The sequence below is a fragment of the Nipponia nippon genome, unplaced genomic scaffold, assembly GCF_047370975.1.
Source record: "Nipponia nippon isolate SJK-2023a ecotype South Korea unplaced genomic scaffold, ASM4737097v1 scaffold_7, whole genome shotgun sequence".
NCBI classification, from domain to species: domain Eukaryota; kingdom Metazoa; phylum Chordata; class Aves; order Pelecaniformes; family Threskiornithidae; genus Nipponia; species Nipponia nippon.
The window spans coordinates 30,002,182-30,012,739 of NW_028262391.1; the positions used below are offsets into that span (position 1 = coordinate 30,002,182).

The following is a 10,558-nucleotide window of genomic DNA, read 5'->3' on the forward strand; positions in this document are numbered from 1 at the left end:
CTGAGTGTTTGCGATGAGGCGACACATATGCCCACCCCTGCTCAGGAAAGAAGGAAAACCCCACCATCATCATTAGTGGTCCTTTCCTAGGCACCACACAGCATCCTGGTTATTTTTCCAGGCTCTCAGGAAAGATCTGCTACAGGTCTCGGACCATCAGTTCAGCAAGAGCAAAGAAGCTCTTAGTGCTCTGCTTCTTGCCTAGCCTGCACACCTCCTGCAGTGCATCAGACTCTAGCACTGGGCATTGGCATGACAACAGCAAACATCTGGCCAGATGTTAAAAGTCATTGCCAAAGATGCTCAGGGTGGGCCCACTTCAAAGTGATTCAAGTCAATTTTAATTGTATGTAAGAGTCAGCAGGCAGGAAGTCTTGTCTGAGGTCACTGATTTTAATCTGGGTTTATATTTGTTTCTAAGAGAGGGTGAGTCTCAGACTTGCAGGAATTAAGACCTGTTTATTTGCATCTGAACACAGCCCAATGCTATGTTTTCTTTCTCAACTATAAAGGAGAAAAGTGATGTTTATTTAAGCAATTCTACAGCTGATGCAAATCAGAAATCTGAATGTGTCCAGGGTGTCTTCTACTTAGTAGGTTATTTTTACTTCATGTTGCTAGTATACACCCCTTTGAACATTCATACAAATGCAATTAAAGGCATCATTTTATTTCTATTTTACGTGCTAAATTAAACTAGCAAACATGAAGTTGAAAAGGTTTTTAGAATGCAGAACAGCACCCGAGACAAAAAGAAAAAAAAAAAACAACATACCCAGCACAACACCACAAAACTCTTTTTACTCAGCTACTAAACTGAGTCAAGTGTTGAAATGAATAAGCAGCTGTTGAGACCAATAGCCTTTGGATGAAGTCAAAACTTCAGAGAAGTTGCAATCTTAGAGAAATCTTTCTTATTGAGCTAGTTCAGTTTGTAATTTGATTGGGGGGGGGGGGGTTCTACTACATATTGGGAAGACTAATTACTTTTCACAAAAAGCCTGAAGAACATTGTCAACATAAGCAATGCTGGTTCCTTGTATTTTGCAAGACATTCACATATCACTCTGCTGTGCTTTACATCACTTCAGGATTCCAACAGGTGCTCACAGCTCTATTGGTTTTTTTTTTACAGCAAAGAAAGGGCTTAAATTGGACTCAATGATCTTGAGAGTCTTTTCCAACCTAAATGATTCTATGAAATATTTACTTACCTATGTGAATAAACTCTAAGTGAAAACTTGCACTAAAAGTTCCCTTTAACATTCCAGAAATTTCATCTGAGGAAGGTGCACACAAACTGGCAATATCCCACAGCTCATACAGAGAAGAAACACTAGCAATACTCTAGCCAGCTTAAATCTGAAGTCACTCAGCAGTAAGGAGGAGGTTAATCAGTGAAACTAGAATTAGGACAAGTGTTTTCAAAGAACAAAGTAGAAATACATAAAGCTACAGTTCTGGGGAAGAGAGGTATCTCATTCAAGGGACTAGTTTCAGCTGAAGTGCATAGTTACTTCAGCAATTGTAAGTGAAGAGTTAGTGGTTGCAACGGAGGGAGTCAGTGTTGTTTAGCATCATTCTGTGTGGCACAGACAGTGAGAAATAACACATACACAATCAGATCACACATTTAAGAGCAGCTGCATTGGAGAGGAGCAAGCAATGTGAGAAACCCTCCCAGGCAGTGCTTTCCACTACAGCCAAGACACTGGGAGCAGTTAAGCACATCTCCTCTCACAGCCCTCCGTGAGGAAGACGGGCAGCCACTGTGCCGTCCTGTATGCTTCCTGCCAAACGTTTGTTGTTTAAGGGACTGAGGTGCCCCTCTAGTAGAAGTCGCAAAGTAGGGTAGATGTTCAGCATGAGTCATTTAACAGACATAGCTTCTTGATTTAAAAGAAGTAGATGATGCTCATCATGAATTATCAGTGCAAACTCAGCTTCACACAGACCTGCACAGGGGTTATGCCCTATTTCTCTTGCCTACTCCCAAAGCATGTTTTCACTTAAGGTCTGATTTCTCATTTCCTGGTAACCGCAGACCAGTTTCTCTGGATAGAAGCCAAAGCAGCACAAAATTTCTTGCTGGCACTAACATACATACAGTATTTTGTTAGCAGAAATACAATCTTCATGATTTAAGGAGAACTTCAGTTCTAGAAGCAGCCATGAGATCAGGCCAGTGCAGTGTGAGACTGATGAAGTGATTTACATGAATTATCACTGAACCTTGCAGAAACTCACGTGATAGAGCTGTTAATGGTAGCCTTGGTCCAGATAGCAGAGGCCATGGAAGTGTTCATTAATAAACAGAATTTTGATGATAGCACTAAGCCCCTCATCAGGAAGAGACATAAAAGAGCAGGTAGCTTTGCACCTTCTTCTTTTACAAGAGGACAGATAAAGCTTTTCAGAATCCTAATTCAAGTGACTGTACACTCAATCAGGTAACTGCATCTTCCTGTTTACAAATGTTTGTGAACAAATATGAGCAAAGAGGAGTCTTTCCTTAACAAAACATGGATTGCTAGTTTTCCCTTCCACAAGGTGTCTCGGATACACAGCCTGCGAGTTCTTTTCTCCGAAGTACATGCATCCTAGTAATCAGTTTTATTTAGTGTTATATTTTACTTTAACGGCATGAAAAACATGTACTGATATGAGAAAACTTTGCATCAGCAAGGGGAAAAAGAGCTGTCAAGTCACCTGGGGAAAGAAAGAAGGGGTTTTTCTCCATAACACCTTGCATACTGAACTCAGACCAGGGATCAGCACTACAATGGGTTTACTCCACTGGAGAAACTGTGGTTCGTAACACCCAAATGAAACTGTGAGTTTCCTTTCCAAGGAGTCTCCAAATGGCTCCCACACATTAGAGCTGTCCTCACAAAGCAGGTCAGCTCAGACAGTAACAGCTTCAGAAAGACGCAGTGGAAGTTTCACAGAGGAAAGCTTGAATGCAGAAGGGGTCAGAAGCATCTCAGAAGAATGAGTTAGGCTGTCATTTTGAATTGCAGAGATCTTTGTAAACACAAGTATGACCACACTGTGGTTTTATCAGAATTATAGCCGAGTACTCCTGTTCCTAGTTTGGACATAAGTGAGAAAGCAGGTGCTTGGTGAACCTGCACAGGCAATAGGCAGGCAAATCTTCTTTCCTCCAGCAGTTCTGGACACTGCCATCTCTTTTTCCTCATTTTCCTGGGTGGATAACTCCAAATGGATTCAACCACATTTAGTGGCTCCAGTTTAAAAGCAGGTAGGTAGCTGAAACATAATGTCATGCTACCAGTTCCAGCAGAGCATTTTGTTCTCTGTTTCAAGGAGTATTTACACTAATTTCCATAGATACTCTGTGGTTCCAGACAGGACTCTCTCTTGAAGTGTTCAGTGAGTACCAGGTCCATCCCCCAGATAAACTGTATGCCAGCACCTATCCTTTATCGCTCAATTAAACAGGGGTCCACCCACCCACGTGCATACAACTTCCAGGGCAGTCCGAAGAGACTAGCAGGAAAGAAAAAGTCTCTCGAGGAATGACATTAGCCACATCCATTCCTGCCTCAGCACAGCACAGATGTCTGTGAGAGCCCAGAATTCAGCTTCATCATCTTAAACTGTCTTCTACCACTAGACAGGAGCATGGCTTAGAAGAACGAGTACTCCATGCTCTCAGCTTGGAAGAACCCTAGTTTAATTTAGGGATTAGTCACTGTGGGAAGCAAAGTGATGCTGAGCCAACAGGAGAGTCAGCTGCACTCTGAGCTTTACAGCTGCAAGCGTGACTCTTGCTCGTTCCACTTTGCCAGCAGAATTGGGAGATAAAGGCTCTTTTCTTTGCTGAACACTCAAGACAGCCTTAAGAGTGACAATATCAGCAGAAAGAAAGCCCAATGCAGTCAATATTGCAAGATTTGTGACTGTCGTGGTTTAACCCCAGCTGGCAACCAAGCCCCACACAGCCGCTCGCTCACTTCCCCCCAGTGGGATAGGGGAAAGAATCGGAAGGGTAAAAGTGAGAAAACTCATGGGCTGAGATAAAGACCGTTTAATAGGTAAAGCAAAAGCTGCACACGCAAATAAAGCAAAACAAGGAATTAATTCACTACTTCACATCGGCAGGCAGGTGTTCAGCCATCTCCAGGAAAGCCGGGCTCCATCACACATAACAGTTACTTGGGAAGACAAATGCCATCCCTCTGAATGTTCCCCCCTTCCTTCTTCTTCCCCCAGCTTATATGCTGAGCATGACATCATATGGATATCCCTTTGGTCAGTTGGGGTCAGCTGTCCCAGCTGTGTCCCCTCCCAGCTTCTCGTGCACCCCCAGCCTCCTCACTGGTGGGGTGGGGTGAGAAGCAGAAAAGGCCTTGTCTCTGTGTAAGCACTGCTCAGCAATAACGAAAACATCCCTGTGTTATCAACACTGTTTCCAGCACAAATCCAAAACATAGCCCCATACTAGCTTCTGTGAAGAAAATTAAGTCTGTTCCAGCAGTCTGAAAGCAGGAATAAGAGTACTTTATCTTTAACAGTCTTCTGCAGTCTCCATACAAGCAGGGGTCTCAGGAAGAGGTATCATCAAAGCAACTGCTTTTCTACAGTACCAGCTTAGTCTGATCTATCTTGTAAAGGTACTGATTCCTCTTTGAATTCCTCCTTGCGTTCCTACAAGGAGCAAGGTTTAAGGCCTGGAGCAGTACATTACTGCCAAAACAAAGCAGTCACTTTATGCTTATCAGCGCTGTGATGTACCCAGGTAGAGCACACTAATCAGCCCTATGCCTCACACCAAAGGGAGGAGCAATTTAGATTTAGAGCACTCTCTGCTACTACTTTCCTTTGCTAAATTCAGAGAAGATACTGTTGCAATTCAAAACCTTCACCACAAAGAAGGGTGAATGGGGAGAACATCCCTATTTAAAACTGTCAATGTAGCTTGCAAGTTCAAGCAGAGACTGTTTTGGCATGAGCTTCAGTAGCATCTTGTACACAGAAGCTCAGTGGCCAAGTCCAGGTGCAAACTACAAACCACAGCAGAGAGGAAAACTGCTGGTGAAGTCCAGCTCTTGCTTCTCTCGGTACAAGTGCATTCTTCCCTAGGGTCTGAAAGCTCTACTTTGCACTGGACAAAAGCATGTACCTTGGGAAGGGGACAAATTCAAAAGGATTTTCTTGTCGGGAAGATAACTTTCCTTCTATTCTCATAGTGTTACTGCTTAACTGCATAATGCAGCAATAGTGCTTTTCCGCATCACTGATCTCCAAGTACAATACAGAAAACCACTTCAGCCTCTTGGCATACTAATGGAGCTAGAAATAGCTCCTCTCCGAACAAGCACTGCAGTACTGAGAGAGTTATTCTGTTGCACTTTTTACAGTAAAGTTTTAACCCATCTATCCTGCTAAGTAACTCTACCTTCAGGGAGAGCACGTAACACCTAGTGCACCCTCTAAGGCTAGCCTAAATCTATTTATGCTAGGAAAGTACTACCACTTTTCAGGGCTCTCCAGGATCAAGGTGCATAAGCCGCTGCTGCAAATAATGTCCCATAATGACTCCACAGAGCAGTACAGAAAAAGTTGAGGCACCAGACCTGATGTCATCCAGCCACCATGTAACCCAGTCACTTAGCAGCTGTTTCCGTCCGTATGCACAGTCATTGTCACCCTCCGTGACACACACTTTACTCTGCTGTTTTACCCTCACTGTGTCTGAATTGCTATTATTGTACCCAGAGCAGACATGAGAAACTGAATGAGACTTGGCCCGGGCCATGCAGCAGGAAACCTCGGTGTGACAGGGTAGCAATCTAGCCACCGGCCACCACCTCCCTGCTCCCCAGCCAGCCGCTCCCTTCTCCTTTGCAAGCGAGAGATGCGTGCTTTAAAGCTGAGTGCACAGTATTGAGTTACTGGCTTTGAGCACCACTTCATGCTCCGGCATGGAGGGCTGCGGGAGGCAGACGGCGTGACCCACGCAGGAAAGGAAAGAGCAGCAAGACGGTAACGGGGATTTGGCAGGAGTGGGTGCTCCTATTTGCTGCCTTCCTGCAAGGAGCGCGGGGCTGCAGTGCGCTGTTGCCACCTGGTGGCACCAACAAAAGAGCAACCCGGGTTTGCTTCTAAAACCGCTTACCGTAAAAGCTCTCAGACAGCACGGTCTGGCCGGCGAGGGCGCTGGAAGGGCTCTCCAGACCCCACTGCACGCGTGGGAGGGGCAGAACAGGGTGGAAAGCCCTGAGGAGCTGCTGCAGGCTGAGCCAGCCCCAGGTCTCGGACAACAGCACCAGGCTCACGTCCTCATCTCAAACACGGACCAGCTGCCACACGCCCCAGGGACCACAGGACATCTCACAGCAGGCCATAACATACCACTCTGCTCAGCTCTCCGAGGGATGCCTGCATGGCCTCTCTGACAGCAGCGTCACGACACCTTTCTCAAGAAGTACAGAACAACATAAATCTGGGTGTTTTGAGTAATTCATACAGAAAAATCTGAACCAACCACGAACAGACGCTTTCTTGGAAGAGTTTCATAAGCCAGAGGAGGTAAGATGTAGAGCAATAGCTCTTGAGGTCCTTTTTTCATGGTTTGTTTTGGCCATAAACAGTTACAGCTCCAGGCAAGCCTGCAGAGGCACTAGGTGCTGTCTACTCACCGGCATTCTTTGCTTTTATCAGTTGACTGGGCTCCAGACTGACCCTCCTTAAGTTGTCTTATCACATTTTTTAATCCTCCCCTGCTTTCTGTCTGACACAAGTAAGTATGCAACAAGTAGGGATATGGTAATACAGCTGCAACACTTTTACCTTCAAGTGGGGAAGCAACTTTCAGATTTCCCACTGAAGATTTTCTTGTTCTCAGAAGCATCTGGTGAAGGGCAGAGAACAGCAAGAGAGCAGGCTACAGGGCCCCTTGTGATTCACCCAATGCTTCCTAGCAAAAAGTAAAAGCTGTGTTACTTTAGTGGAACATTTAAGGACACATCTGTTGAAGTTTCTTGTAACTACTATTCACTCTCTTCTCTGGACTTCACAGAAATGCAGCGTGGTGTAGCAGCTTACTGGGCAAAAGCCGTAAATGCCCGCATCGATTTCTCTGTTAAGAGATAATTACATGGGTTACCTCAAGCAGTGTTCATGCCACACTGTCAGCAGAATACAACAGTTTTCTGAAAGAATTACTTTTTTATAGAGAGAATTTTAAGCAATTTTGACCTACTCGTCTCCAACAAAGGCTCCAGTTCTATTGACAGGAACAGAGCAGGCTTCACAGCCAGGCAAAATTTGACTTGGGAATGGGGACTGCAGCACAATTTATTTTTAAGCAGTTTTCGGAACTGAGATGGGGTTTGGGGGCGGGGGGTGTTGTTGAGCAGAAGACTTGTTTAAATACTATATTTTTTTGTCACCAGCTTTTAACCCAATTTTTCTTTATTCTGGATGTTTATCCCTCTGCTTTTATAGAAAGAGCTAGAAAAGGGAGAAGAAAAAAATAACTAAACCAGCTTATCCCCTTGAAAATAAAACTTTTAAAAAGTTACTTCTCCATTGTGAGAAGAAACCACAACAACATACACAGATGTCTTTGGTTTTTAGCCTTATTTCCCCACAGCATCCAGGCTTCGGCAGCCATATAACACACACAGATAGCAAATAAGCATGCTTACACGCATATGTATTTGACTCTTTCTTGCTCATAGTTTTTGGCAAATTTTAATCAGCTTGGGAGAAGAAGTAGGAACCCCCAAAGCATGAAGTTCCTACAAGTTTGTGAAGCAAAAGTTAAGAACTTACTAATACTGCTATGAAGGAAAAGGCTAACCAGCAGTGTCAGAACTAGCATAGAAGAAAGGGACAGCAGCAAGTCTGGCTCAGCTCCTAGAGCTGCCTGCTCTATCAGCCATACCCACTTTCATGCCTACCTGCTTCAAGAACAAGGTAATCCTCCACACTACCCCAACAGACCTAGGAGGAGCTGCCTGCTCACAATGGTGGCCAGAGTCAGGAGACAACACAGTCCTGCCCAAGGCTCCCTTTCCCACAGCCCTGCTTCCTAGGGCCAGGTGAAAGCTTTAACGCTAAAGAGCGACAGACCTTTTGTAGGCCTGGGCACTCCAGCATGTAATTAACTCCCTGCTGCTTTCCTCTAGCAAAAATACTTTTTCTTTTGCACTTGCTTAGCTGGCTTTTTTTAAACATAGATCTCTTGGAGGCAGGGACTGGGTTTCTTTCTGTGGAGGTGCAGCTCTTAGCACAATATGCAGGTAGCTTCTGGGTGCTGAAGCAACAATTATACATATACACAACTTGCAGTATGATTGTTCCGCAGTCATGATCGCTAATGTTAAAAGAAAAAAAGAAAATAGAGAGCTAGACTGTTAGGAATACACCATTGACTGAAAAACAGGGGAACAAGGAGAGTAAGACAACACTTGAATTTTCCTTTGGCTCCTGTTGATGTATTCTGGGAATCAAATGGAGGTGGTAGTGGACACAAACATGCCATCAACATCCACAGAGAAGTCAGAGAAGCCTGCTTCCCCAGGGTTAGCAATTTGTTTCTGCATTCTTTTGAGCACATTAATAATGCTCTCCTCACACAAGAAAGTCACAGAAATAACTGCCTTACAACAGAGCAATCATCTCCAGCCCTATATATACAATTGGTCCAAAGCAAAGTGACCAGCTACTGACCCGTATATGGTTTCTTCTAAGTGGTGACCAGACCATAATTCCCAGGCAACCTCTCCTGCCCATCTGTGGACCCTGTTGCTATGAGGCAGGCTGCCCGCAGGTCCCAAACAAGGAAGAACACCAGCCTGCATTTGAATTCCCTCTATCTCCTGTGCTTCTGGGCCAGCTCTAAAACAGCTAGCCAGCTTTCGCAATTTAAGATAGGCATGCCATGCTAATCCCACATGCTGATCACCCTCATTAAAAACTTACCCTAAATTAAGCTGACAAAACAAGTTAATTGCTGCTCCTCCCTGCAGTCATTAGCAGCTCCATGTCACTATTACCCTGACACTGTACCACCCTAAGGTTAGTGAGACAGCTTTCTGGTGTATGTTCAGACTTGGCACATTAATTAACATAAACATTTTTTTGGTGAGACTTTTGCCCTCTTGCCTGATGCCAAAAATGAAACTACATGAGTCTCTGTGACAGGCGGTGGAGAGCCGAGCCGTTGGGGTAAAACAATTCCAAAGTAACGTACACAGGGACTGAAAACTTACCCCCATAAGGGGCGATCTGTGCGTGTGCAAACAGGGAACTGTTCACCCCCTGGTCCGTGCTGCAGCAGAATTGGAGCAGAACTCTGTTCTCCTTCATTTCCCACTTCACAAGGAAGCTTTGATTCTTCTGTCTGTTCCTAGATCTCCTAAGTCAAGGTGTTGTGCTGGAATAGGGATGTCTATGAGACAAGATGATCGTATTTTGTGGGGCTAGAAGACTGCTCTTGCAGGTATAAACTCAGACCTCAGGCAATCCAAGGATCCAACAGTTAAGACCTTTGCTGAAAACCTTCCAGCCGAAGTACAGCTCATTTAAATACAAAGATATTCTCTCATTACAGGGGTATTTTATACCAGTCCTCTATCTATTCATGTTTTCACTCAAGTCCCTCAAAGTGCTGGATGGTTTGATCAGGGGGCAAGGAAACAGAGGGATGCGAGAGGGCTGCTGGCTGTGGCAGACCCCTCTGTCCGTGCAGCGGCACGCGTCACGAGGTGGTTCCCCTCGCTACAGCTCTTCACAGCAGCAGCACAAATTCATCATCAGAATAAAGAGCTTACAAAAAACGCTTCGTGTGCAGGCAGCCATGCCAGCGCTTGGTAAAAAATTGTGTCTGTTTTGTTAACTCTGGGGAAGAAAATCCAAGTCCAGTTTTAAAGCTGACCGGCAACAGAGGTGGTGAGAGTTATTTCTTCCTGTGAAAACGTGAATCAGTCATTGACATAAAAGCACGTGGAGAAAAAAACAGGCCCACGAAGCTGGAAAAGGGCGATTATAAAGCTGCTCTCCCCTCCCCCGGCGGGCTGGCGCACCGCCCGGTTTTGCTCCGCCCGCCGAGGGCCTGGCTCCCCGCAGCGGGGTGGGGGGCACCGGCCCCTCGCCCTCACGGGGGGCAGCGGGCAGGAGAGGCGGGCCGAGGACGGGCCTCCCGGGGCGGCCTGGTGGCGCCCGGAGGGCTGCCGGGCACAGCCCTGTGAGGGCTGGCGAGAGGCGCCATCAGGCGGGAAGCGGGGCCGGGCGGACAAAGGGGGGGATCCTCCCGCTCCCGCCCCCACCGGAGGGCAAAGGGGGTCCGGTCCGGTCCGCCTCGCCCCGCCCGGTGGCCCAGCGCGGCCCCTCGCCCCCACCCCGCCAGGAAGGGCCGGGGCCGGCGCAGCCCCGCCCGCGCCGCGGGGGCCCCTGGGACGCGTAGTCCGCGCATCCCCCCGCGCCCGCTGCGCCGGAGGACTCTCCGTCCCAGCAGCCCCCGCGCTGGCGCCCCGCCCTCCCCTCCCGCCGCACCCCCGCCCGCGGCCTGCCGGGCCCTGGAGTC

The 10,558-nt window shown here is 46.7% G+C and overlaps 1 protein-coding gene across 6 annotated transcripts in view; it reads right to left on the minus strand.

The window, feature by feature from the left end:
• The window catches only part of BOK (BCL2 family apoptosis regulator BOK), a 58,824-nt gene extending 48,441 nt beyond the window's left edge, over positions 1 to 10,383 (minus strand). For 2 of the 6 annotated variants that reach the window (XM_087740681.1, XM_087740683.1), the window contains exons 1-2: positions 9,246 to 10,358; positions 6,817 to 6,943 (exon numbers count right to left, since the gene is read on the minus strand). The gene's annotated coding sequence lies outside the window, so the exon portion shown is untranslated. Of the gene's footprint in view, positions 1 to 6,816; positions 6,944 to 9,245 lie in introns of all 6 variants that reach the window. The other 4 variants (XM_087740684.1, XM_087740686.1, XM_087740687.1 and 1 more) reach the window with 4 other exon arrangements.
• Between the last annotated feature and the right edge of the window lie 175 nt (positions 10,384 to 10,558).